Source organism: Budorcas taxicolor, chromosome 21 (genome assembly GCF_023091745.1).
Source record: "Budorcas taxicolor isolate Tak-1 chromosome 21, Takin1.1, whole genome shotgun sequence".
Classification (NCBI taxonomy): domain Eukaryota; kingdom Metazoa; phylum Chordata; class Mammalia; order Artiodactyla; family Bovidae; genus Budorcas; species Budorcas taxicolor.
In genome coordinates, this window is record NC_068930.1 from 12151171 (window position 1) to 12177435 (window position 26265).

At 39.2% G+C, this 26265-nt stretch overlaps 1 pseudogene; it reads left to right on the forward strand.

Moving 5' to 3' along the window:
• Positions 1-12966: 12966 nt before the first annotated feature.
• LOC128066971 (TAF5-like RNA polymerase II p300/CBP-associated factor-associated factor 65 kDa subunit 5L) lies at positions 12967-14603 on the forward strand (annotated as a pseudogene).
• Positions 14604-26265: the final 11662 nt, after the last annotated feature.

Consider the following 26265-nt stretch of genomic DNA (forward strand, 5'->3'; position numbering starts at 1 on the left):
ATTGAGCTGCATAAGTTGCTTGTATATTTTTGAGATTAGTTGTTTGTCAGTTGTTTCATATGTCTTTGGTTTTTAACACACTGTCTAAGTTTGTCATAGCTTTCCTGCAAAGAAACAATTGCCTTCTAATTTCATGGCTGCACTGCCTTGTCATGGCAAATGGGCTTGCATAACTCAATGAAGCTACAAGCCATGCCATGCAGGGCCACCCAAGGCGGACAGGTCATAGTGGAGAGTCCTGACAAAATGTGGTCCACTGGAGGAGGGAATGGCAAACTGCCCCACTGCATTGCTGTGAGATCCCCACGAACAATATATAAAGGCTGGCTTTTCTACCTTTGGCAAAAGCTGAACTTCCCTCAGGAGCCTGCCTTGTAGAGAAAGTGAAATCTCTTTGAATTCTCTTATTCCTGACCCCAGTGTCTGAGTAACATCTCCACATGGTCCCAGTTTTTACATGAATCTCAGATGAGTACGATTCTCTTCTGGTTTTCAGCTGCCATAGATCGCTCATAGAGAATTTCCCTATCACCTCCTGACAGAATTTGGTTAGTTCCCAGAGAGTTAATTATGTCTATAAGAGTTAATTTGATAGGTTAATTACACTCTATTTCTGTTAAATTCAGCATTGAGACTTAAGTCATCTTAACTCTGATATCCAATACTTTTGTAGTTTCAAAACCCTCTCTCTCATTCTTACCAGCACATAAGCATTCATTCTCTCTCAACATTCTCAATTAAAACAAATTCCAATATAAAATCTTTACACATAAATTCTCTCCAAACTGAAACACTGTATTCACATTCATATCAGAAATGTCTCTAATCTACTTATACTTTTTTTTTATCTTCTGTTCATCAAAAGTACTGAATAGTCCTTCATCTTTCATGAGAAACCCACCATTTACCCTTTGAAGATTCCATTAAACTGCTCTGTTCTCTCACAAGAAGGAAACAAGTTCTCAACAGAAAATATTTAAATACATACCATGTCCATACATATTAACAGACAAAACAAAATATATACAAACAACTGAATAATGGTTCAGAAGGATTATGATGTATCACGACCATGTCCACACAATGACGATAAAAGCTCAGGGGTTTTCAGACAGCAGAAAACACAGAGTGGAGATCCGTGTTAGATCTACTGGATTTCATACTATTCGATGCCAGTGATGGGATAAAGTGTGAGGAAGAAGGCGATTACCCAACAATGGATATCAGTGATACCAACAACACTCTTAGTTTATGGAGACTCTGGTTCTAGGACTGCCATGTTTAGCATGAGGCAGACAGACGGACTCTTTTGGAGAGATGAAAAAGAGTACGTTCAGAACAGTTTCATGAAGTAGAACCAAGATATGGGAAGAAGTTCTTAGTGCAATGCCTTAACACAGCAGACCCTCCACAGACATCACTGCTAGTGAGAGCAGCAACAGCAATAGCTTACCATGCACCAAGCAGGGGTCTGGAGGCAAGGTGTTGTACAGGAGTGAGAGGAGGCAACAGGACGATAAACTCCCCAGGATTAGTGTAAAGCATATAGATGAGAGTAATGAAACTCACATCTTGAAGAAGACCATTTTAAGATGACTCTAATTTTTCAAATCTTCATTTTTAGGAAAAATGAACTCTACATTACTAAACTTCCAACTTCTGGTTCAAATGGTCTTCTCTGAAGCAACCAGAAACATATAACACTATGCTAAATATATTCAAGAGCCATAGAAATTTGACAATAGCCCTTAGTAGTTCTAGAGGAGTCTTTTACTATGACATTTTATCCCACTTCTAAGATCTTTTCCTCAATAAATATTCAAGATATAAAGATATCTATAAATGTTAATCTCAGTATTCTTTGTTATAGAAAAAACTACAAACTTTTTTCGTAGAGAAAACTACTTCATTATAGAGAACTAAAAACTACTTAATGAGCCTACAATAAATGACTGCTACTGTGATATAGTCATGACAAGCTATTTTATGTCTATTCTTAAGATTTTTGATAAAAAATAAATATATATACATAGAAATGTACAAATTCATACCATACCAATCACTGTTCATTTGTGGATTGTGTAAACTTGGGTAATGTTTGTCTCACTTTATATATATCCAAATATATATACACAAAAACTTGTTTTTTCAAAAGGTTCTTTCACTGATAATGCATTTGTTTTATAAGTGATATCAATTAATTACACAGATAAGTTAAAACTGTAGAGGCAAGTTATAAATTATGAAGTGGTCAATTAATGTGTGTTTTAATGTCTATTGAATGCCTATTATGGTCTAGTCCCTGGGGATACCAAAATATATAAGACATTTTCAGTTCAGCTCAGTCGCTCAGTCATGTCCAACTCTTTGTGACCCCATGAACCGCAGAATGCCAGGCCTCCCTGTCCATCATCAACTCCCAGAGTTTACCCAAACCCATGTCCATTGAGTCGCTGATGCCATCCAACCATCTCATCCTCTGTCATCCCCTTCTCCTCCTGCCCTCAATCTTTCTCAGCATCAGAGTCTTTTCCAATGAGTCAGCTCTTTGCATCAGGTGGCCAAAGTATTAGAGTTTCAGTGTCAACATCAGTCCTTCCAATGAACACCCAGGACTGATTTCCTTTAGGATGGACTGATTGGATCTCCTTGCAGCCCAAGGGACTCTCAAGAGTCTTCTCCAACACCACAGTTCAAAAGCATCAACTCTTCAGCACTTAGCTTTCTTTATAGTCCAACTCTCACATCCATACGTGACCACTGGAAAAACCATAGTCTTGACTAGACAGACCTTTGTTGGCAAATCAATGCCTCTGCTTTTTAATATGCTGTCTAGGTTAGTCATAACTTTCCTTCCAAGGAGTAAGCATCCTTTAATTTCATGGCTGCAATCACCATCTGCAGTGATTTTGGAGCCCAGAAAAATAAAGTCAGCCACTGTTTCCACTGTTTCCCCATCTATTTCCCATGAAGTAATGGGACTGGATGCCATGATCTTCGTTTTCTGAATGTTGAGCTTTAAGCCAACTTTTTCACTCTCCTCTTTCACTTTCATGAAGAGGCTCTTTAGTTCTTCTTCACTTTCTGCCCTAAGGGTGGTGTCATCTGCATATCTGAGGTTATTGATGTTTCTCCTGGCAATCTTGATTCCAGCTTGTGCTTCTTCCAGCCCAGCGTTTCTCATGATGTACTCTGCATATGCATTAAATAAGCAGGGTGACAATATATAGCCTTGAAAACATTCACAAATAGCCCAGAGAGTAATAAAACTTCAATTGAAGGTTTTATTCATCTAGACACATATGTTTACCAGTCTATATCTGTCTAATGTCAGTATTTATGTTAGGTCCTTGACCAAATCCACACTTTTGACAGAAAGAAAAAACACCATCAGTATCAATGATTAAGAAACTGATGAACAAAATTTGATTGCACAAAAATTATTTTAAATTCATCTTCATAGAGAAAGATAATGAAGATTGCTTCAAACAGCAAATATAAATGTTTTTACAAACAATTATGGAAAATATCACTGATAATGTTTGCTAACAATGAGATCCAATTACTAAATATATTGAAGAATTCACTAAGATGCGTTAATGTGTATAATGTAGAGTTCATGTTATGAATATCTTAATTTCAGACATATATTAGATTTTTCTGTATTTCTTAGATATAAAATGCATTTAATCAGTACATTTTGAGATCAAATTATCAAAATATTATTATAAAAGGTTGTTATATATTTAAAATTTTAATCATTATATATTTTTTACATTTCTTATTTATAAATCATGTGACTGCTTTGTTTAATACAGCCAAAGGTCAAAAAGAAAGAGCCATGAAATTATTCAAGCAGAGTATGTGCACCATAAAGGATGTTCATAGAATTAGACATAGGGTCTGAAGATAACGAGTTGGATTTTACTCCTTACCATGGTACCAATTTTAATAGAACAAACTAAATATTTTTGGAAAAGTTTGCTTACATTAATACTGTTGGGTATTTTGTTCTATACAGTGAAGCTATTTCAGAGGAAAAAGGGGAGCAAGATTCTGAAACTTTATGACATAAACATGATCTCCTCTGTTTTCACTTCAAACTTCCCTAAAACAAGCTACTGAAGCCCATACACAACTGGGCTCAGTTGAAGTCCTAGGTTTTGTTGGATCTTCTGAACGAAAAAGCAGAGTAAGAGCATTCTATCTCCCACAAAGTCTCCAAGATACCTTAGGAGACCAACTTTAAAAAGTCCTGATAAATGAACTTCTATCATAGTGCCATAAGGAGTAACATAGACCAACTCTCAAATAAAACTAGTAAAAATTATAACAATGACAATTTAGACTCTCAGAAAATGGCCCTAAAGATATGCAGAAAATGAAAATATATTTAATTGAGAAAATTTACTAAAACTCTCTGTTCGTCTCCAAGGCAAACCATTCAATATCACAGTTATCCAAGTCTATGCCCCAACCAGTAACGCTGAAGAAGCTGAAGTTGAACGGTGCTATGAAGACCTACAAGACCTTTTAGAACTAACAACCAGAAAAGATGTCCTTTTCATTATAGGGAACTGGAATGGAAAAGTAGGAAGTCAAGAAACACCTGGAGTAACAGGCAAATTTGGCCTAGGAATGTGGAATGAAGCAGGGTGAAGACTAATAGAGTTTTGCCAAGAAAATGCATCGGTCATAGCAAACACCCTCTTCCAACAACACAAGAGAAGACTCTACACATGGACATCACCAGATGGTCAACACCGAAATCAGATTGATTATATTCTTTGCAGCCAAAGATGGAGAAGCTCTATATAGTCAGCAAAAACAAGACCAGGAGCTGACTGTGGCTCAGATCATGAACTCCTTATTACCAAATACAGACTCAAATTGAAGAAAGTAGGGGAAACCGCTAGACCATTCAGGTATAACCTAGAAAATGATTATACAGTGGAAGTGAGAAATAGATTTAAGGACCTAGACCTGATAGATAGAGTGCCTGAGAAACTATGGAATGAGGTTTGTGACATTGTACAGGAGACAGGGATCAAGACCATCCCCATGGAAAAGAAATGCAAAAAGCAAAATGGCTGTCTGGGGAGGCCTTACAAATAGCTGTGAAAAGAAGAGAGGCAAAAAGCAAAGGAGAAAAGGAAAGATATAAGCATCTGAATGCAGAGTTCCGAAGAATAGCAAGAAGAGATAAGAAACACTTCTTCAGCGATCAATGTAAAGAAATAGAGGAAAACAACAGAATGGGAAAGACTAGAGATCTCTTCAAGAAAATTAGAGATACCAAGGGAACATTTCATGCAAACATGGGCTCGATAAAGGACAGAAATGATATCAACCTAACAGAAGCAGAAGATATAAGAAAAGGTGGCAAGAATACATGGAAGAACTGTACAAAAAAGATCTTCACAACCCGGATAATCATGATGATGTGATCACTAATCTAGAACCAGACATCTTAGAATGTGAAGTCAAGTCGGCCTTAGAAAGCATCACTATAAACAAAGCTAGTGGAGGTGATGGAATTCCAGTTGAGCTATTTCAAATCCTGAAAGATGATGCTGTGAAAGTGCTACACTCAATATGCCAGCACATTTGGAAAACTCAGCAGTGGCCACAGGACTGGAAAAGGTCAGTTTTCATTCCAATCCCAAAGAAAGGCAATGCCAAAGAAGGCTCAAACTACCGCACAATTGTACTCATCTCACTTGCTAGTAAAGTAATGCTCAAAATTCTCCAAGCCAGGCTTCAGCAATACTGAACAACGAACTTGCTGATGTTCAAGCTGGTTTTAGAAAAGGCAGAGGAACCAGAGATCAAATTGCCAACATCCACTGGATCATAGAAAAAGCAAGAGAGTTCCAGTAAAACATCTATTTCTGCTTTATTGACTATGCCAAAGCCTTTGACTGTGTGGATCACAATAAACTGTGGAAAATTCTGAAACAGATGGGAATACCAGACCACCTGACCCGCCTCTTGAGAAACCTATGTGCAGGTCAGGAAGCAACAGTTAGAACTGGACATGGAACAACAGACTGGTTCCAAATAGGAAAAGGAGTACGTCAAGGCTGTATATTGTCACCCTGCTTATTTAACTTATATGCAGAGTACATCATGAGAAACACTGGGCTGGAAGAAGCACAAGCTGGAATCAAGATTGCTGGGAGAAATATCAATAACCTCAGATATGCAGATGACACCACTCTTATGGCAGAAAGTGAAGAGGAACTAAAAAGACTCTTGATGAAAGTGAAAGAGGAGAGTGAAAAAGTTGGCTTAAAGCTCAACATTCAGAAAACGAAGATCATGGCATCCGGTCCTTTAACTTCATGGGAAATAGATGGGGAAACAATGGAAACGGTGTCAGACTTTATTTTGGGGGGGCTCCAAAATCACTGCAGATGGTGACTGCAGCCATGAAATTAAAAGACGCTTACTCCTTGGAAGAAAAGTTATGACTAACCTAGATAGTATATTCAAAAGCAGAGCCATTACTTTGCCGACTAAGGTCCGTCTAGTGAAGGCTATTGTTTTTCTTTTGGTCATATATGGATGTGAGAGTTGGACTGTGAAGAAGGCTGAGCACCGAAGAATTGATGCTTTTGAGCTGTGGTGTTGGAGAAGACTCTTGAGAGTCCCTTGGACTGCAAGGAGATCCAACCAGTCCATTCTGAAGGAGATCAGCCCTGGGATTTCTTTGGAAGGAATGATGCTAAAGCTGAAGTTCCAGTACTTTGGCACCTCATGTGAAGAGTTGACTCATTGGAAAAGACTCTGATGCTGGGAGGGATTGGGGGCAGGAGGAGAAGGGAATGACCGAGGATGAGATGGCTGGATGGCATCACAGACTCGATGGACATGAGTCTGAGTGAACTCCGGGAGATGGTCATGGACAGGGAGGCCTGGCATGCTGCGATTCATGGGGTCGCAAAGAGTCAGACACCACTGAGCGACTGAACTGAACTGAACTGAACTGAACTAAAACTAAAACGTTTTAAGTGAGACTGGGGCATTCAAACTTGGCCCGCCAGCTCAGTGCTTTGGAAATTCCATACCAGATTCCTGCACCCTAGCATGTGGAAGGATTCCTTTTCAACAGCTCTCGGTTAAAGGGCTACAGTATCTTTCTAGGAGAGGACATCAAGATTTCTAATCATCCTTCAGTTATCTGTTGCAGACATTATGTTCCAGTGAAATTCAGTCAGGAGTCAGTTCTTAAGTCCAGTCTCTCCTTGTGGGATGGAGGCTCTATTTTAAGTGACTATTGGGGCCCAGATCACCCATACTTCAGTTTGTTTGTCCTGCATTTAAGAAGCAAGTAGAGAAACCAGAGGTTATAACCTGATCTACATCCCTTCATCCCCAGTTGAATGCCTACTTTATAATGAGTAACTCTCAGAGAGAAATATAGCTTTGTCCCCACCCCCAACTTCAGAGCCCTAACTCAGATATTTTGCCTCAGGGTAAATGCAGTCCATAAAACAGAAAGCTCTGAATCTCTTCCCAAGCAACTGACTTAATTGAAACAGAGTGTGGGGAATTGAACCCAAAGGAATTTTCAAAACAATGGAAGTGTGATGAAAAGTAATTAAAAAGAAACTGGTAGATTGCTTAGAAATATAAGGTGTACTATTATTTGACTAAGTTTCCAGAAAAAATAAAAAATAAAAAAATCAGGGAAAGAGACCAAAACAATTTCAAATGAAGACCTTGAAAACTGTCCTTGTAAAGAAGCCTGAATTTCACTGAATCGTTCTGTAAGAAATTTATGCCTCAGGTCATTTTTGATGATGGAGAAATAAGTCAGAAATTAGTGGAGCTTAAGAGCTAGATGTTATTACCATAAACAAACAAAAATCATCATTCCAGGATGACAGTGCTCATGAAGACTTCACCTTCATGTGGCAATGACAGTGGCTCACATTATGGGGGTGAAATATACTTTGCTAAAATAATCTTGCTAGTCAGTAAACAAAGTAAGGAACCAATAGCAAAAACAAGTCCCAGAGACTGGAAAGGGGAACATACAAAGTTTCTACAACATTAAATATAAGTTGATAAAATTTCTATAGTAGAACATTCACACAATTGCTACTTTTTTTTAATATCTAATTCCCCCAAAATATATATGAAATGTACACATGCACATGTATACACACACACACACACACACATATACTTTTATAAATATATATGTGTTAAGTCACTTCAAACAGTGTGTCCAACTCTGTGTGACCCCATGGACTGTAGCCTACCAGGCTTCTCTGTCCATGGGATTCTCCAGGTAAAAATAATGGAGAGGGTTGCCATACCCTTCTCCAGGGGATCTTCCTGACCCAGGGATTGAATTCGCAACTCTTAAGATGTCCTTTTCATTATAGGGGACTGGAATGGAAAAGTAGGAAGTCAAGAAACACCTGGAGTAACAGGCAAATTTGGCCTTGGAATACAGAATGAAGCAGGGCAAAGACTAATAGAGTTTTGCCAAGAAAATGCATCGGTCATAGCAAACACCCTCTTCCAACAACACAAGAGAAGACTCTACACATGGACATCATCAGATGGTCAACAAAGAAATCAGACTGATTATATTCTTTGCAGCCAAAGATGGAGAAGCTCTATACAGTCAGCAAAAACAAGACCAGGAGCTGACTGTGGCTCAGATCATGAACTCCTTATTGCCAAATTCAGACTCAAATTGAAGAAAGTGGGGAAAACCGCTAGACCATTCAGGTATGACCTAAATCAAATCCCTTATGATTATACAGTGGAAGTGAGAAATAGATTTAAGGGCCTAGATCTGATAGATAGAGTGCCTGATGAACTATCGAATGAGGTTCATGACACTGTACAGGAGACAGGGATCAAGACCATCCCCATGGAAAAGAAATGCAAAAAGCAAAATGGCTGTCTGGGGAGGCCTTACAAATAGCTGTGAAAAGAAGAGAGGCAAAAAGCAAAGGAGAAAAGGAAAGATATAAGCATCTGAATGCAGAGTTCCGAAGAATAGCAAGAAGAGATAAGAAACCCTTCTTCAGCAATCAGTGTAAAGAAATAGAGGAAAACAACAGAATGGGAAAGACTGGAGATCTCTTCAAGAAAATTAGAGATACCAAGGGAACATTTCATGCAAAGATGGGCTCGATAAAGGACAGAAATGATATCAACCTAACAGAAGCAGAAGATATAAGAAGAGGTGGCAAGAATACATGGAAGAACTGTACAAAAAAGACCTTCACGACCCAGATAATCACGATGGTGTGATCACTCATCTAGAGCCAGACATCCTGGAATGTGAAGTCAAGTCGGCCTTAGAAAGCATCACTATAAACAAAGCTAGTGGAGGTGATGGAATTCCAGTTGAGCTGTTTCAAATCCCGAAAGATGATGCTGTGCAAGTGCTGCACTCAATATGCCAGCACATTTGGAAAACTCAGCAGTGGCCACAGGACTGGAAAAGGTCAGTTTTCATTCCAATCCCAAAGAAAGGCAATGCCAAAGAAGGCTCAAACTACCGCACAATTGTACTCATCTCCCTTGCTAGTAAAGTAATGCTCAAAATTCTCCAAGCCAGGCTTCAGCAATACTGAACAACGAACTTGCTGATGTTCAAGCTGGTTTTAGAAAAGGCAGAGGAACCAGAGATCAAATTGCCAACATCCACTGGATCATAGAAAAAGCAAGAGAGTTCCAGTAAAACATCTATTTCTGCTTTATTGACTATGCCAAAGCCTTTAACTGTGTGGATCACAATAAACTGTGGAAAATTCTGAAACAGATGGGAATACCAGACCACCTGACCCGCCTCTTGAGAAACCTATGTGCAGGTCAGGAAGCAACAGTTAGAACTGGACATGGAACAACAGACTGGTTCCAAATAGGAAAAGAGTACATCAAGGCTGTATATTGTCACCCTGCTTATTTAACTTATATGCAGAGTACATCATGAGAAAAGCTGGACTGGAAGAAACACAAGCTGGAATCAAGATTGCTGGGAGAAATATCAATAACCTCAGATATGCAGATGACACCACTCTTATGGCAGAAAGTGAAGAGGAGCTAAAAAGACTCTTGATGAAAGTGAAAGAGGAGAGTGAGAAAGTTGGCTTAAAGCTCAACATTCAGAAAACGAAGACCAGGGCATCCAGTCCCATCACTTCATGGTAAATAGATGGGGAAACAGTGGAAACAGTGTCAGACTTTATTTTGGGGGGCTCCAAAATCACTGCAGATGGTGACTGCAGCCATGAAATTAAACGACGCTTACTCCTTAGAAGAAAAGTTATGAGCAACCTAGATAGTATATTCAAAAGCAGAGACATTACTTTGCCGACTAAGGTCTGTCTAGTCAAGGCTATGGTTTTTCCTGTGGTCATGTATGGATGTGAGAGTTGGACTGTGAGAAATCTGAGTGCTGAAGAATTGATGCTTTTGAACTGCAGTGTTGGAGGAGACTCTTCAGAGTCCCTTGGACTGCAAGGAGATCCAACCAGTCCATTCTGAAGGAGATCAGCCCTGGGATTTCTTTGGAAGGAATGATGCTAAAGCTGAAAGTCCAGTACTTTGGCCACCTCATGTGAAGAGTTGACTCATTGGAAAAGACTCTGATGCTGGGAGGGATTGGGGGCAGGAGGAGAAGGGGTCAACCGAGGATGAGATGGCTGGATGGCATCACTGACTCGATGCACATGAGTTTTGGTGAACCCCAAGAGTGGGTGTGGATGGGGAGGCCTGGCGTGCTGTGATTCATGGGGTTGCAAAGAGTCAGACACAACTCAGTGATTGAACTGAACACATATATATTATACATATATATAAACACATTTGATATATATATTGGGAGACTGGATATTAAAAAATGTAGAAACTGTGTGTTATATCAGAGCAATTTTATCAATATGCGATGTATATAGATATGCATAGATGTAGTTATAGGTATATCATGCAATTAAATAGGAACTTCTGACACGCACACAGAAAAAAGCAACTTAAACAATGGAGAAATATACTCTGTGAGATCAACCAGATGTGAGCTGTAACAGACAAAAACTTCAATATGGCCATTATAAATATATCTCACAAACTAAAAAGAACGATGCTAAAAGAAGTAAAAACCATGCGATGACAATATTCCAGCAAAGGAAAATATTAATACAGAAATAGAAAATATATTGGCTTCCCTAGTAGCTCAGCAGGTAAAGAATCCACCTGTAATGCAGAAGACCATGTTTCAATTCCTGGGTTGGGAAGATGCCCTGGAGAAGGAAGAGGCTACCCACTCCAGTATCTTGGGCTTCCTGGGTGGCTCAGACAGTAAAAGAATCTGTATACAACACAGGAAACCTGGGTTCGATCCCTGGGTTGGTAAGGTCCTCTGGAGGAGGGCATGGCAACCCAGTTCGGTATTCTTGCCTGGAGAATCCCCATGGATAGACGTGCCTGGAGGGCTACAGTCCATGGGGTCAAAAAGAGTAGGGCACGGCTGAGAGACTATGCACAGTACAGCACAGAAATAAAGTAGAAACGATAGCTATTTGGAGCTGAAAAATACAACTGAAAGAAACATTCCTTAGAGGGATCTACTAGCAGATTTGAATTGGCAGATGAAAGAATTAGTGAACTTAAAGATAAATCAACAGAGCTTATGAAATCTGAGTAATAGAAAAAAAATGAAGAAAAATAAAAAGATGCAGAGAAATGTGGAAAATCAGTAGGCTCACCAATATATGCAAAACAATTAACAATGTAACAGTAAGTATAGTTCAGCTCAGTTCAGTCACTCAGTCATGTCTGACTCTTTGCAACCCCATGAATTGCAGCATGCCAGGCCTCCCTGTCCATCACCACCAGAGTTCACTCATACTCAGGTCTATCGAGTCCGTGATGTCATCCAGCCATCTCATCCTCTGTCGTCCCCTTCTCTTCCTGCCCCCCATTCCCTCCCAGCATCAGAGTCTTCTCCAATGAGTCAGCTCTTCACATGAGGTGGCCAAAGTACTGGAGCTTCAGCTTTAGCATCATTCCTTCCAAAGAACATCCAGGGCTGATCTCCTTTAGAATGGATTGGTTGGATCTCCTTGCAGTCCAAGGGACTCTCAAGAGTCTTCTCCAACACCACAGTTCAAAAGCATCAATTCTTCGGCGCTCAGCCTTCTTCACAGTCCAACTCTCACATCCATACATGACCACTGGAAAAACCATAGCCTTGACTAGAGGCACCAGACTTATTTAAATGTAAATAGACTAAATGCTGCAATCAAAAGACACAGGGTAGCTGAATGGACAGAAAAAGAAGACCTATCTAAATGCTGCCTACACATGACTCAACGATTTAAAGACACAAATAAAAATTGTGAAAATGATGGGGTGGAAAAATACATTCCATGGAAATGGAAAGCTGGGGTAGCAATACTCATATCAAACAAAACAGACTTTCTTTAAAACAAAGACTGTAACAAAAGAGAACAAAGAGAAAAAGAGGAAAAAAATATTTAAAGAAATAATAATTGAAATGTCTAAACCTGATGAAAAAAATTAATCCACACGTCCATGAAGCTTAAAGGACTCTAAGTAGGATCAATGCAAAGATATAGAAAAACATCATAGTAAGAAGATAAATAGGAAATGGAAGGCTTGAACACACTGTAAACTAAGTTGATCTAACGGAGCTCCAAAGATCACTTCAAACAGTAGAATATATACTCTTCTCAAGTGCACAAAGAGAATTCTCCAGGATAGGCCATAGAACAAAATTCAATATATTTAGCAGAACTGAAAGACTATAAATGTTTATGAGGGCCTGGCTCAGCCCGAGGGGGCTCTGAGTCAGCTAGCCACCTCAGTCAGTCATCTCTCAGCTGCCCCGGAGACCCTGCAGGGGCTGAGGGGCAGGCGGCATGGCGAAACTCTGGCAGCGGCGGCTGCAGTGGGGGAAGCCAGGAGCCACCTGGGATGTTCAGTCATGACACAAGTGCTCACGGAGCAGATCCAGACGGCCGCGTCTTGTCCTGCCCGCTGAAGCAGGGCCTGCGCCAGTTGCTGAAAGCCCAGGAGACGGCAGCCAGCCTCGCAGCCCAATCAGAATCTGGTTGTACCTTCACAGTGTCTGCAGCCTCTTGCAAGGGAGAGCCCCAACAATATGAAGCACAATAGGAAGGCTGTGAAATTTTCTCACCCACTCTGACTCCCGGCAGAGCCATGAAGTGAGGAGGCCAGCGCCGATGACGTCATTGTGCAGCTGCGGACCACGCGGACGAGGCAGGATATCCTGTTTACGTGTAACTTCCGGCTGCGGGGCTTCCTGGACAACAAGTATGTGGTACGTTGAGCGGAAGACAAGCTGCTGTTCCTTTCGCCGCTGCCTCCAGAGGGACGGCACTGCGCTGGGCAGAGTCCTCGCCTGGCACATCATACCCAGTTTGTGGCCCGCTGAGAGGATGGACTACCAGCTCTACGCCAGCGGTGGCTCCTCCGGCGGTGAGGGCCCCAGCCTAGAGCCCACTGACATGCCAAAACCTGCCCTGCAGAATGAGGAGGCGCTGGAGGCTCTGTGGGAGAGCATCAAGCGCGTCCGGGACAGCCCCCCGTCCCTCACCACGATCTGCTTCTACGCTTTCTACAACACGAAGCAGCTGCTGAACACGGCGGAGGTCTCCCCGGACAGCAGGCTGCTTGCCGCAGGCTTTGACAACTCCTGTATAAAACTGTGGAGTCCGTGTTCCAAGAAGTTAAAATCCGAACCGCCTCAAGTCGACGCATCTCACATCCACTTGGCTCGTGATGTCCCGGAGGAGGATGAGAATGACAGCGCAGCTCTGGAGATGAAAGTCCTTCGGGGACACTGTGGGCCGGTGTACGGCACCAGGTTCCTTCCGGACAGCTCAGCGCTGCTCTCCTGCTCTGAAGACACATCCATTAGGTATTGGGACCTGGGCAGCTTCACCAACACTGTGCAGTACCAGGGCCAGGCCTGCCCCGTGTAGGACCTGGACATCAGCCTGCACAGCCTGTACTTCGCCAGCGGGTGCCACGACCGCACGGCCCACCTCTGGTCATTTGATCGGACGTACCCACTGCGAATCTGCGCCGGGCACGTGGCGGACGTGGACTGCGTCAAGTTCCACCCCAATTCAAACTACTTAGCCACGGGCTCGACTGACAAGACGGTGCGGCTGTGGAGCACCCAGCAGGGGAACTCGGTGAGGCTCTTCACTGGCCACCACGGCCCCGTGCACTCCCTGGCCTTTTCCTCCAACGGTAAGTACCTAGTGTCTGCAGGCGAGAACCAGCGGCTGAAGCTGTGAGACCTGGCATCCGGGACCCTCTACAAAGAGCTGCAGGGCCACACGGACAACATCACCAGCCTCACCTTCAGCCCGGACAGCAGCCTGATCGCGTCAGCATCCACGGACAACTCAGTGCGTGTCTGGGACATCAAGGGCATGCACAGCCGCACCCCCGCAGACGGCTCATCCAGAGAGCTCCTGGGCGTCTGCACCCACCAGATGAGCAATGTGCTGAGCGTGCAGTTCATGGCCTGCAACCTCCTGCTGGTGACCGTAGTCACACGAGAAAATGAGGAACCTTGATTTGTATATTTGATGTAATGGGCTGGTGTATGGAAAGGACACAAGACCGCAAGTCTTAGGACAGACAGATGAAATCACTGCCTGAATGTGAAAGACCCACAAATGTCCCGAGCCCACCACCCTCTTCTCAGTCCTTCTCTAGTATGGAAGGACAGGGAGAGGAAGGGTGGTGATGGGAATGAACATGAAATCTGCAATCACAGAGATACTGCTGTTTCCTCCTGTGGCTCCTTCCAGTCTCTGGCGCCAAGGCGACCTTGCTTCACTAGGGCTGCACTCGGCAGGAGGATGTTTGCTGGGCGCCCTCCGTAGGAGCAATGCTGCAAGGGTCACTGAGTGGAAGGGACTCTATCAGGGTAAGAATGCAGGGGTGGGAATTAGGAAATGGGGCAGGGTCGTGCTGGCAAACGTCTTTCCGTTTCTGTGATTGCAGAGAACTAGGATTTTTATTGTTGAGAAGAGGAAACCTAGCACTGGCGGAGAGCCTTCTCTGCTCTCATCTTTCAGGTTTTTCTCCTGGCACTGGCTGTGATACCTGAAATTTTGAGGTTCAGGGGATTCAGAGAACTTGGTTGCTCAGTCTATTGGGAGAAAGGAGAAACTTCTGGGGGACAGATGGATCATTCCAGCTGACGTTTCTAGAAATGGGTGTGTGGATTTCACCGAGAAAGTTTTGGGCTCTTGCATGCATGGTGGGAAAGAAAGATTATTTTGGGGATTGCACCTCTATTAACAGTTCTATTCCCTGAAAGGGCAGATTGTGGTAAATAAATGAGAATAATTGGAAGTGAAAAGTGGTAAGATAGAAAGTGTTCAGTTTCCAGATGATTCTGAGGTGTGGCTTTTCCAGCATCTTTTTCTCCTGAGATGGTCCCTTCTACCTCCTGCTTTGCAATAGCAGTTTAATGAACAGTCTGTGAAACATATCTTAAGTGTAAACACACATCAAAAACTGCACTCTGAGGACGAAGCAACTTCTGATTTGTTGAAAAAGGATTAAATATTTCTGTTTGCCGAAGAGAATTTTTTGTATTTTGTTTTCTATTAATATGTATTTAGTTCCAAAAAAAATAAAGGTTTATGATCTTATAACCAAAGTGGAGTAAAATTTAAGTCAATAAGAGAAAGAAATGGAGGAAACTCATAAATATGTGAAAATCAAAATAGCACATTCCTAAATAACATGCCAAAAAAGAAATGAGAAACTATAAATTACTTTTAATGAAATTAAATAAAGACACAACATGCCAAAACTTATGAATTTCAGTAAAAATAATGCTTAAGGAATTTTTATAGCTAGAAGGGTCGACATTAATAGATCAATAACCCTTCAACTTAAAAATTTACTTTTAAAAAGTAAAGCCTATGTGCAAAAGAAAATAAAAAGATTAGAGCAGAAATTAATGAAATAGAAAGTAGAAAAACAATATAAAAATCAATAAAGCCAAAAATGATCATTTGAAAAGGTCAACAAAATGGCAAAGATTTCATTATGTTGACAGAGAAAATAAGCGAAGATTCAATGCAAAGAAAGAAAAGAGCAGATAACTCCTTTTGACTCTACTAAAATTAAAGGGACAATGAAAACTGTATGAAAATAAAAAACTTAGGATAAATGTACAAATTCCTGGAAAAACAAAAAACTAACGAAGCTGAATTTAGAAAAAAAAATACAGAATCTGAATAGTCATATAATAAGTGAAAGGTTTTAATTAGGAACGAAAAAATTTCACCACCAACAACAAAAAGTCCAAGCTGATATGGTCTCACAGTTGAATGTTTGCCAAACATTTGAAACATTAATTTTATATGGCCAATATTCTTTTGATAAGACCAATATTGCCCAGATATCAAAACAGATGAAGACACAATAAAAGATAACACTGCACAATAGTTATCTGTTATGAATACAGATGCAGAAGTGCTCAAAATAATATTAGCAAGTTAAATCCAACAGAGTGTAATAATAAGCTAATCTATGGAGACAAAGCAGAACAGTGGTTGCCTAGGACTGCTGGTATGGGTGATTAGCAGAGAGGGGATAGTTAAAGTGTATGAGGTTTATGTTTCGAGATGACGAATGTATTCCATAAATGATCATGATAATGATTACAAACTTTGTGGATATGCTAAAAAACACTGAATTGAACAATTTAAGAGGTTATGTGCATTGCATCTTAAAAAAGATACTACCAAATTAAATACTTTATAGTATAATAAGGTGACATTTGACAAAAGCTTTGTCTGTGTCTGTTGAGATGATCATATGGGTTTTTTAATTTATGTTTTAATTGGAGGGTGTTTTCAGTGTTGTATTGGTTTTTGCTGCACAACAGTGAGAACTGGCCATAATTATTTACATAGAAGGCAATGGCAACCCACTCCAGTACTCTTGCCTGGCAAATCCCATGGACGGAGGAGCCTGGTAGGCTACAGTCCATGGGGTCACTAGGAGTCGGACAGGACTGAGCGACTTCACTTTCACCTTTCACTTTCATGCGTTGGAGAAGGAAATGGCACCCCACTCCAGTGTTCTTGCCTGGAGAATCCCAGGGACAGGGGAGCCTGGTGGGCTGCCACCTATGGGGTCACACAGAGTCAGACATGACTGAAGTGACTTAGCAGCAGCAGCATATATGTGTATATATGTGTGTGTATATATATATATATATATATATCCCTTCCCTTAAAAGCCTCCCAGCCCTCTCCTATCCCACTACTCTAGGTTATCATAAAGTGCCAGGCTGGGCCCCCTGTGTTATATAGCAGTTTCCCACTAGCCATCTATCTTATGTCAATGGTACTTTCTCAATTTGTCCTACCGTCTCCTTTCCCTGCTGTGTCCACAAGTCCATTCTCTACGTCTGCATCTCCATTACTTCCCTGAAAATAGGGTCATTAGTACTACTTCGCTGCTGCTGCTGCTGCTAAGTCGCTTCAGTCATGGCCAACTCTATGTGACCCCATGGACGGCAGCCCACCAGGCTCCCCCATCCCTGGGATTCTCCAGGCAAGAACACTGGAGTGGGTTGCCATTTCCTTCTCCAATGCATGAAAGTGAAAAGTGAAAGTGAAGTTGCTCAGTCATGTCCAACTCTTAGCCGAACTCATAGACTGCAGCCTACCAGGCTCCTCCGTCCATGGGATTTTCCAGGCAAGAGTACTGGAGTGGGTTGCCATTACTCCTTCGCTAGATTCTATATATATATCTGTTAATATATGATCATATGGTTTTTAGTCTTCTGTTAGTTAATTTGGTGTATCACATTGATAGATTTGTGAAAATCGAAAATCCTTGTGTCCCTGGAATAAATGCCACTGGATCATGGTCTATGTATTGTTGGATTCAGACTGCCAATATTTTGTTGAGGATTTTAGGGTCTACATTCATCAGTGATATTTTCCTGTACTCTTATTTGTGATATCTTTGTTTGGTTTTGGTATCAGGGTGGTGTGTTCGGAAGTGTTCCTTCCTCTGCTATTCTTTGCAAGAGTTTCAGAAGGATAGGTTTTAACTCTTAGGTATCTGATCAGATTCACCTTTGAAGCCATCTAGTCCTGGACTTTAGTTTATTGGGAGTTTTCAAATAAAGGATTTAATTACTGGTAATTTGGTGGTTCATTTTCTCTGTTTCTTCCAGGTTCAATTGTGTAAGATTGTACATTTCTGAGAAATTTTCCATTTCTTCTTGGTCGTCTATTTTATTAGGATATAGTTTTCTGCAGTCTGCTTTTGTGGTCTTTTGTGTTTCTGTGATGTCAGTTGTAGCTTCTCCTTTTTCGTTTCTAATTTTATTGATCTGAGACCTGTTTTTTCCTTGATGAGTCTGGCTAAAGGCTTATCAAATTGATTTTTTCAAAGAACCAGTTTTTAGTTTCACTGATCCTTTCTATTGTTTTCTTCATCTCCATTTATTTCTGCATTGACTTTTATGATTTCTTTCCTTCTGCTAATTTTGGGTTTTGTTTACTCTTTTTTTATGTAGTTGCTTGAGGTGTAAAGTGAAGTAGTTCATCTGAGATTTTTCTTCCTTATATCATATTTTCCTAAGGTAAAATTATACTGCTATTAACTTCCGTTTTAGAACTGCTTTTGCTGTGTCCCATAGATTTTGGATCACCTTGTTTTCATTTTCATTTGTCTCTACAAATGAAAGACTTTGTCTATTTTTTTTCTCTTTCATTTCTTCAGTGATCTGTTGGTTACATGTTGTTTAGCCTCTATTTGTTTGTTTTTTTGAAGTTGCTTTTTCTTGTAGTTGATTTCCAGCCTCATAGTATTGTGATCAGAAAAGATGTTTCATATGATTTCAGTTTTCTTAAATTTCCTGAGAATTGTCTTGTGGCCAGCATGTGTTCTATCCTGGAGAAGATTCCATGTGCACCTGAAAAGAATATGTATTTTTCTGCTTTCAGATGACATGCTCTATAAATATCAATTAAAATGTTCATTTGGTCTAATGTGTTATTTTTTTAAACTGGCTCAGATGGTAAAGAATCTGCCTGTAATGCGGGAATTGTGGGGTTCAATCCCTGGGTTGAGAAGATCCCCTGGAGGAGGGCATGGCAACCTGCTCCAGTATTCTTGCCTGGAGAATCCCCATGGACATAGTCTATGACAGGCTATGGTCCATGGGTCACAAACAGTTGGACACGATTGAGCAACTTAGCACACACAGTTGATTTACAATGTTGGGTTGTGCATCCATGCTCAGTCATGTCTGATTTTGTAACCCCATGGGCTCCAGCCCACCGGGCTCCTCTGTGCATGGAATTCTCCAAGCAAGAATACTAGAGTGGGTTATCATTTCCTCCTCCAGAATGTTGTGTTAGTTTCTGCTGTATAGCAAACTGGATCAGTTATGTGTATACATATATCCACTCTTTTTAGATTCTTTTCCCATATAGGCCTTTACAGAGTATTGAGTAGAATTCCCAGTGCCATACAATAGATTCTTATTAGTTATTGATTTTATAGAGTGGTTTGTATATGTCAATGAAAATCTCTCAATTTATCCTTCCTCTCCTTACCCCCTTGGTAACCATAAGTTAGTTTTCTACATCTTTGACTCTATATCTGCTTTGTAACTAAGTTCATTTGTACCTATTTTTTTTTTTTTTTTGCTTCCACAAATGATATCACATAAGATTTGTCTTTCTCTGTTCAACTTAATTCACTAAGTATAACTGTAAGTATAACAGTCTCTAGGTCCATCCCTCTTGCTGCAAATGGAATTATTTTGTTATTTTTATGGCTCAGTAACATTCCATTGTATATATATGTACCACATCTTTATTCCTTTGTTGATGGACATTTTGATTACTTCCAGGTTCTGGCTATTGTAAATAGTAGTGCAGTCAACACTGGGATGCATGTATCTTTTCAAGTTATGGTTTTCTTCAGATATAGCCCAGGAGAGGGATTGCTGGATCATATGGTAGCTCTGTTTTTAGTTTTTTAAGGAACTTCCATACTGTTCTGTATAGTGCCTACACCTGTTTAAATTCCCAACAACAGTGCAGGAGGGCTCCCTTTTATTCACACCTTCTCTAGCATTTATTGTTTATAAATTTTTCATCATGGCCATTCTGATTTAAAGTGATACCTCATTGTAGCTTTAATTTGTGTTTCTCTAATAATTAGTGATGTTGAGCATCTTTTTATGTGTTTTTGGCCATCTGTACATCTTCTTGAGGGAATTGTCTATTCAGATCATCCACCCGGTTTTTTTGATTGGGCTCTATTTTTTTTTTTTTTTAACATTGTGTTGCATGAGCTGCTTGTTTATTTTGGAGATTAATCCCATGTCACTTGCTTTGTTTGCAAATATATTTTTTCCCAATCTGAGAGTTGTCTTTTTGTTTTGATTATGGTTTCTTTTGCTGTGAAAAAGGTTTTAAGTTTAATTAGGTCCCATTTGTTTATTTTTGCATTTATTTTCATTACTCAAGGAGGTGGGTTGTAAAAGCTTTAACTGAGATTTATGTCAAAGAATATTCTGCCTATGTTTTCTATGAGTTTTATAGTATCTGGCCTTACATTTAGTGCTTTAATCCATTTTGAGTTTGTTTATGATATTAGGGTTCTAATTTCATTCATTTATATGTAGCTATTCAGTTTTTTCAGCATCACTTATTAAAGCAATTGTCTTGTCTCCATTGTATATTCTTGACTCTTTGTCATAGATTAGATGACTGTACGTACCTGGGTTTAATCTTTGGACTTTCTGTCCTGTTCTAGTGATCTGTATTTCTGTTTCTGTGCCAGTACCATACTGTTTTGATTGCTGTTGCTTTATAGTATAGTCTGCAGTAAAGGAATCCAGTTACTCCAGCTCTGTTTTTCATTCTCGAGATTGCTTTGGTTATTTGAGGTCTTTTGTGTTTCCATACAAATTATAAATTTTGTTCCAATTCTGTGAAAAATGTTAATGGACTAAATGATCCATTTTACCAATTATTGGTAATTTGATAGAGACTGCATTGAATATGTAGATTGCTTTGGTCAGTACAGTCATTTTCACAGTATTGATTCTTCCAATCCAAGAACATCTGTTTATGTCATCTTTTATTTCTTTTATCAGTATCTTATAGTTTTCTGTGCATAGGCCTTCTGCCTCCATAGGTAGGTTTATTCCTAGGTATTTGTTTAAGGCCAATGTTTCCTTATTAGAGTTTCTGTCTGGATAATGTGTCCATTGACATATATAAGGTATTAAAATCCCTTACTATTATTGTTTACTGTTGATATTTATTTTTATATCCATTAATATTTGCCTTTGTATTTATGTCCTCCTATGTTGAGGGCATATATATCTACAATTGTTACATCTTGTTCTTAGATTGATCATTTGATCATTACATAGTGTCCTTGTCTTTTGTAGCAGTCTTTATTTTTAAAGTATTTTTTTCTGGTGTAAGAATTGTTGTTCTGGTTTTCTTTTGATTTCCACTTGTGTGAAATACATTTTTCCATCCCCTCACTTTCAGAGGATGTATGTGTCTTTAGATCTGAAGTGAGTCTTGTTGGCAGCAAATATACAGGTCTTGTTTTTCTAGGTATTCAGATACTCTATGTCTTCTGATCAAAGCATTTCTTTTATTGATGAGTAATATTCCATTCTATGGCTGTACCATAGCTTGTGTATCAATTTACACATTGAAGGTCACTTTGATTGCTTACAATTTGAAGGAATTATAATAAACCCACTGTACTCATCAGTATGAAGACTTTTGTGTATGACAGAAATTTTTTAACACATTAGGTAAGTACCTAACACCACAATTGTTGGACCACAATTCTACGTTAAGACATGTTGACTTTGTCAGCAATAGTTGAACTATAATCAGAAGTAACTGAATCAATCATTCTACATTCCTACCCACAATGAATGAGAGTTCCATGTGCTGCAAATACTAACCAGCTATTGGTACTTGCAGATTTTTGTATTTGTTATTTTAATAAGGTATTTATTTATATTTTTATTTGTGTGTCCCTGAAGACAACTTTATCAACTTTTCATAGGCTTTTTCATAATGAAGGAAACAAAACAAAAAGGCAAACTACTGAATGGAAAAAGATATTTTCAAATGATGTATCTGATAAGGGATTAATATCCAAATTATGTAAGAACTCATACAACTCATTATCAAAATAAACAATCCCTTTAAAAAATGTTTGAAAGACCTAAGTAGACGTTTTTCCAAAAATGACATAAAGATGGCCAACAAGCACAGTACTCATCATGACTAAATCATCAGGGAAATACAAATAAAAATCACAATGAGATATTATTTCATAAATATGAGAATGGTTGTTATCAAAAAGACAGTTAACAAGTGTTGGTGAGGATGTGGAGAAAAAGGAACACTTGTGCACTGTTGGTGGGACTGCAGATGGCACAGCACTGTGGAAAACAGTATGGAGATACCACAAAAGTAAAAAGTATAAATGCCATACAATCCAACAACCACTACCTGGTATTTGTCCAAAGAAAACAAAAGCACTAAATCAAAAAGATATATGCACCCCTATGTTCATTGCTGTTATTTACAGCAGCCAAAATATAGAAGTAACTTAAGTGTCCACTGATAGAGGAAGGAAAAAATATAGATGTGTGGGTGGGTGTTGGTGTGTATATATATATATATCCAAGTTGTGTGTATATATACACACACACACATATATAGTGGAATATTACACAGCCAGAAAATAATTAAATCTTCTCATTTACAAAAACTGGATGAATCTATATGCCATTATGCTAAGTAAAATAGAGAAAGATAAATGCTATATGACTTTACTTATATATGAATTCTGAATAACAAAAGAAACATATAAATATGACAAAACAGATTCATAGATATAGCACACTAACTGGTGACTGCCAGAGGGGAGGGAGGGGAAGGTGGGTGAAATTGGTGGAGAGGATTAAGAAATACAAACTTCCAGTTATAAAGTCAGTCACACAATATAATGCACAGCATAGGGAATATAGTGAATAATATTGTCATAATATTGTATGGTGATAGTAACTAGTCTTCATAGGGTAAAAATTCTGTAATATATAAAAATATCAAATCACTTTCTTGTACACCTGAAAATAATAAGTCAATTATACTTCAATTAAAACAAGTGTTATTAAAATCTACCTTAATTTTTTCTTTCATGTGTTGTACTCTTTCCTATCTAAAAGCTCATCACCAAGTCTAAAGTCACTAAGATTTTCTCCTGTATTTTTTGTATTTGTATACTTGTTTCAGAACCTCATTATGTTGATTACTACAGCTTTACAGTACATTTTAAAACTAAAAAATATGAGTCCCCCAATTTTGTTGTCTTCCAACACATCTTTTATCTATTCTGGATTCTTTATGTTTCAATACAGATTTTTGAAAAGTCTTGCCAATTTTTAAAATATATGCATGCCAGAATTTTATAGGGAATTTTTTGCCTGTAGATTAATTTAGAATAAATTGCAACTTTATAATTTTAAATTACTAATTACTTAACAAATATTTGTTTCTCACCTCACATGTTCTCTTGGGATAACAATAGAATAGTAACATTGTCTCTGCTCTACAGAGCTCCCAGTCTACTGAAAGTGAAAGTGAAAGTGAAGTCGCTCAGTCATGTCCAACTCTTTGCGACTCCCTGGACTGTAGTCTACCAGGCTTCTCTGTCCGTGGGATTCTCCAGGCAAGAATACTGGAGTGGGTTACCATTTCCTTCTCCAGGGCATCTTCCCAACCCAAGGATTGAACCTCAGTCTTCCACATTGTAGGCAGACGCTTTAACCTCTGAGCCACCAGGGAAGCCCCAGTCTATTGAAGGACATCAGAAATAGAAATTAAAAATTGTGCGTCAATGTATTTATATTGTACTGACTCTTAATAAAGGCATGTGCCTACTCTTATTTTTGCACAAGGGGGTGGGAGTGACCAGCTCTACCTTGTAGTGGAGAAACAGAAGGTAACAATCTGATGCAGTTTGCATGAGTGATGACCAAGCTAGATATCGAAGGATCAATGTAAATTTCACAAGTAATGCTTGGCAGAGGTGGTTCTTGGATGGTAGGAGTTGCAAGAAGATATGGTAAATGGCCAAATCATGAAGAATTTGTATTCCACACAAAGGAGTTTGAACATTTATTCATAAAATACAAAAATACAGGGAGCTAGTGAAACATAAGATCAGATTTGGTAGATGAACTGAAAGACAAATTCAATGTGGAGAGAAGAATGCATCAGAGCTAGAGTGGGCAAAAAGGCAGAAGTGTAGATACAAGAGTACATAAAGGATAACCTATCATGTAAATGAAATTTATATGACTCATTTATTTGACACATGATCATTGCTTTCCTTTTAATGATTGCTTCCAGAATTTTCCTGAGCTGTGACAAAACACCAGCTTCTCTATACTTTGTAGATCATCCCTCTTCATATTTTTGTTTTCGCATATTTCAGTTTTATATCCATTCTTTTACTTTATGCCTCATAAAAACCAGCATGTACCTAACCTCTTTAAATTTGATCAACAAATTCTCGTAATATACTTTATCGTATTTATCTGGACTAGATATTTGAAATGTAAATTTTAGAAAACATTTTGATCATAATTAGTAAGGATTTTCTTAAAATTACCTTACAACAATGAGATTTAATTTTCTTTTACCAATGTTTTTCTCTTACCTGTTCTGAACCTGTTCTATACTGTTTCCTCATTAAAAAAAAAAAAAAAAAAAGAGAGAGAAAAAAGAAAGATAAGACTGCAAACAGCTTATTTAGGTTGGCTTTAGTTCAGGGAAAACCAAAAGATCCCAACCCTAACCCTGATTAAATTGAAAAGTTTTGTATATGATTTCAGAGGAAAGGACTCTATTGGAAGAAAAAAAATGCATGACAACTGTTGTGTAATTATTGACCTACTTGTTCTTAGTATACTTTCATGAAAAGTTCAAATGGCATTTCCCAAATTGTCACCAATAGACACAACAGATATTTGAGCAAGTTTGCATCTGAACAATTATTAAAATAGATTTGCCTAAGTTGAAATTATTTTAATGTTTTATATTCTCAAATTGTCCTTTTGAGTCAAGTTTGGATATCAAGAAGGACTGCATGATATGTGTAAAGAATTTAGAAGGAAAACTACCTTGAGTACTAGAAAGAAACAGAAATCCACGTCCTGCTTTATCAAAAAGTCTAAACATAACTCTTCTCCAACACTGATACATCCATCTTTGTCTTCCTTAGAGAGTTCAAGTAGCTTTCTCAGTATAGCCTATAAATAACTCCTATTGGAATATCTTGAGAGAAGGGTTAACATATTGATAAATACACTTGAGAGCAGCTAAAGGAATTCGTGACTGATATAGTTCCAGAAGGAAATAAGGGACCTGGAGACAGGTTCAAGCATACACATATGCCAATCATAGCAAATGGATGCACAGGGTGGTAAATGTGGGTTACTCTCACAGCAGCGGGCTGTGTCGAGTTACCCAAGTGCCGTAACTGGGTATAATAATCACACACTTGTCTTAATGTGTCACAATCTTAACAGGACAAACCACTGTCCACTTCAAATGGAGACAGTCTGGCAAACCTGATCAGATTATTGCTGTCATTATTTCAAGCAAATTAACAGGTTACAAGATTGTTCACCTTGTCTGACACCACTGTGAAGTTTGACAGCCTGGGTGTCAAATGAGAAAATACATCAGACTGATTTGCAAAGAACTCACCTAAGATGACTCATTCAGTCCAAAGGGTGTCTACTTGGATGAATGGTTAGCAATGAGACGCTTCCCTGGGGTCAGTTCAGCACTAAACACAGTTGCTGTTTCCTCCAGAAGTCCCTGGAATAGTTATGCTCTGGGGTAAGGCTTTTGAAAAGGGCAGCCTGACCATTAAAACCCAATACAGTTGCCCTCTTTGTACCAGGGATTTCTCACTGGAAATCATTGCTTCCAGGCATCACCAGGGATCCACAGCTATATATACAGGAAAAACAGTTTTGAGTGTCATTCATTAATACTATCACAGATTAGCAAAAGGGGAAAGCTTAACAGTTATTTCTTCTGTATCAGAAAACAGCATCACTCTTTACTGTCCTGGCTCCCTCACTGTCTTAACTAAGTCAGCTCTGTATTTCCGGCCTCC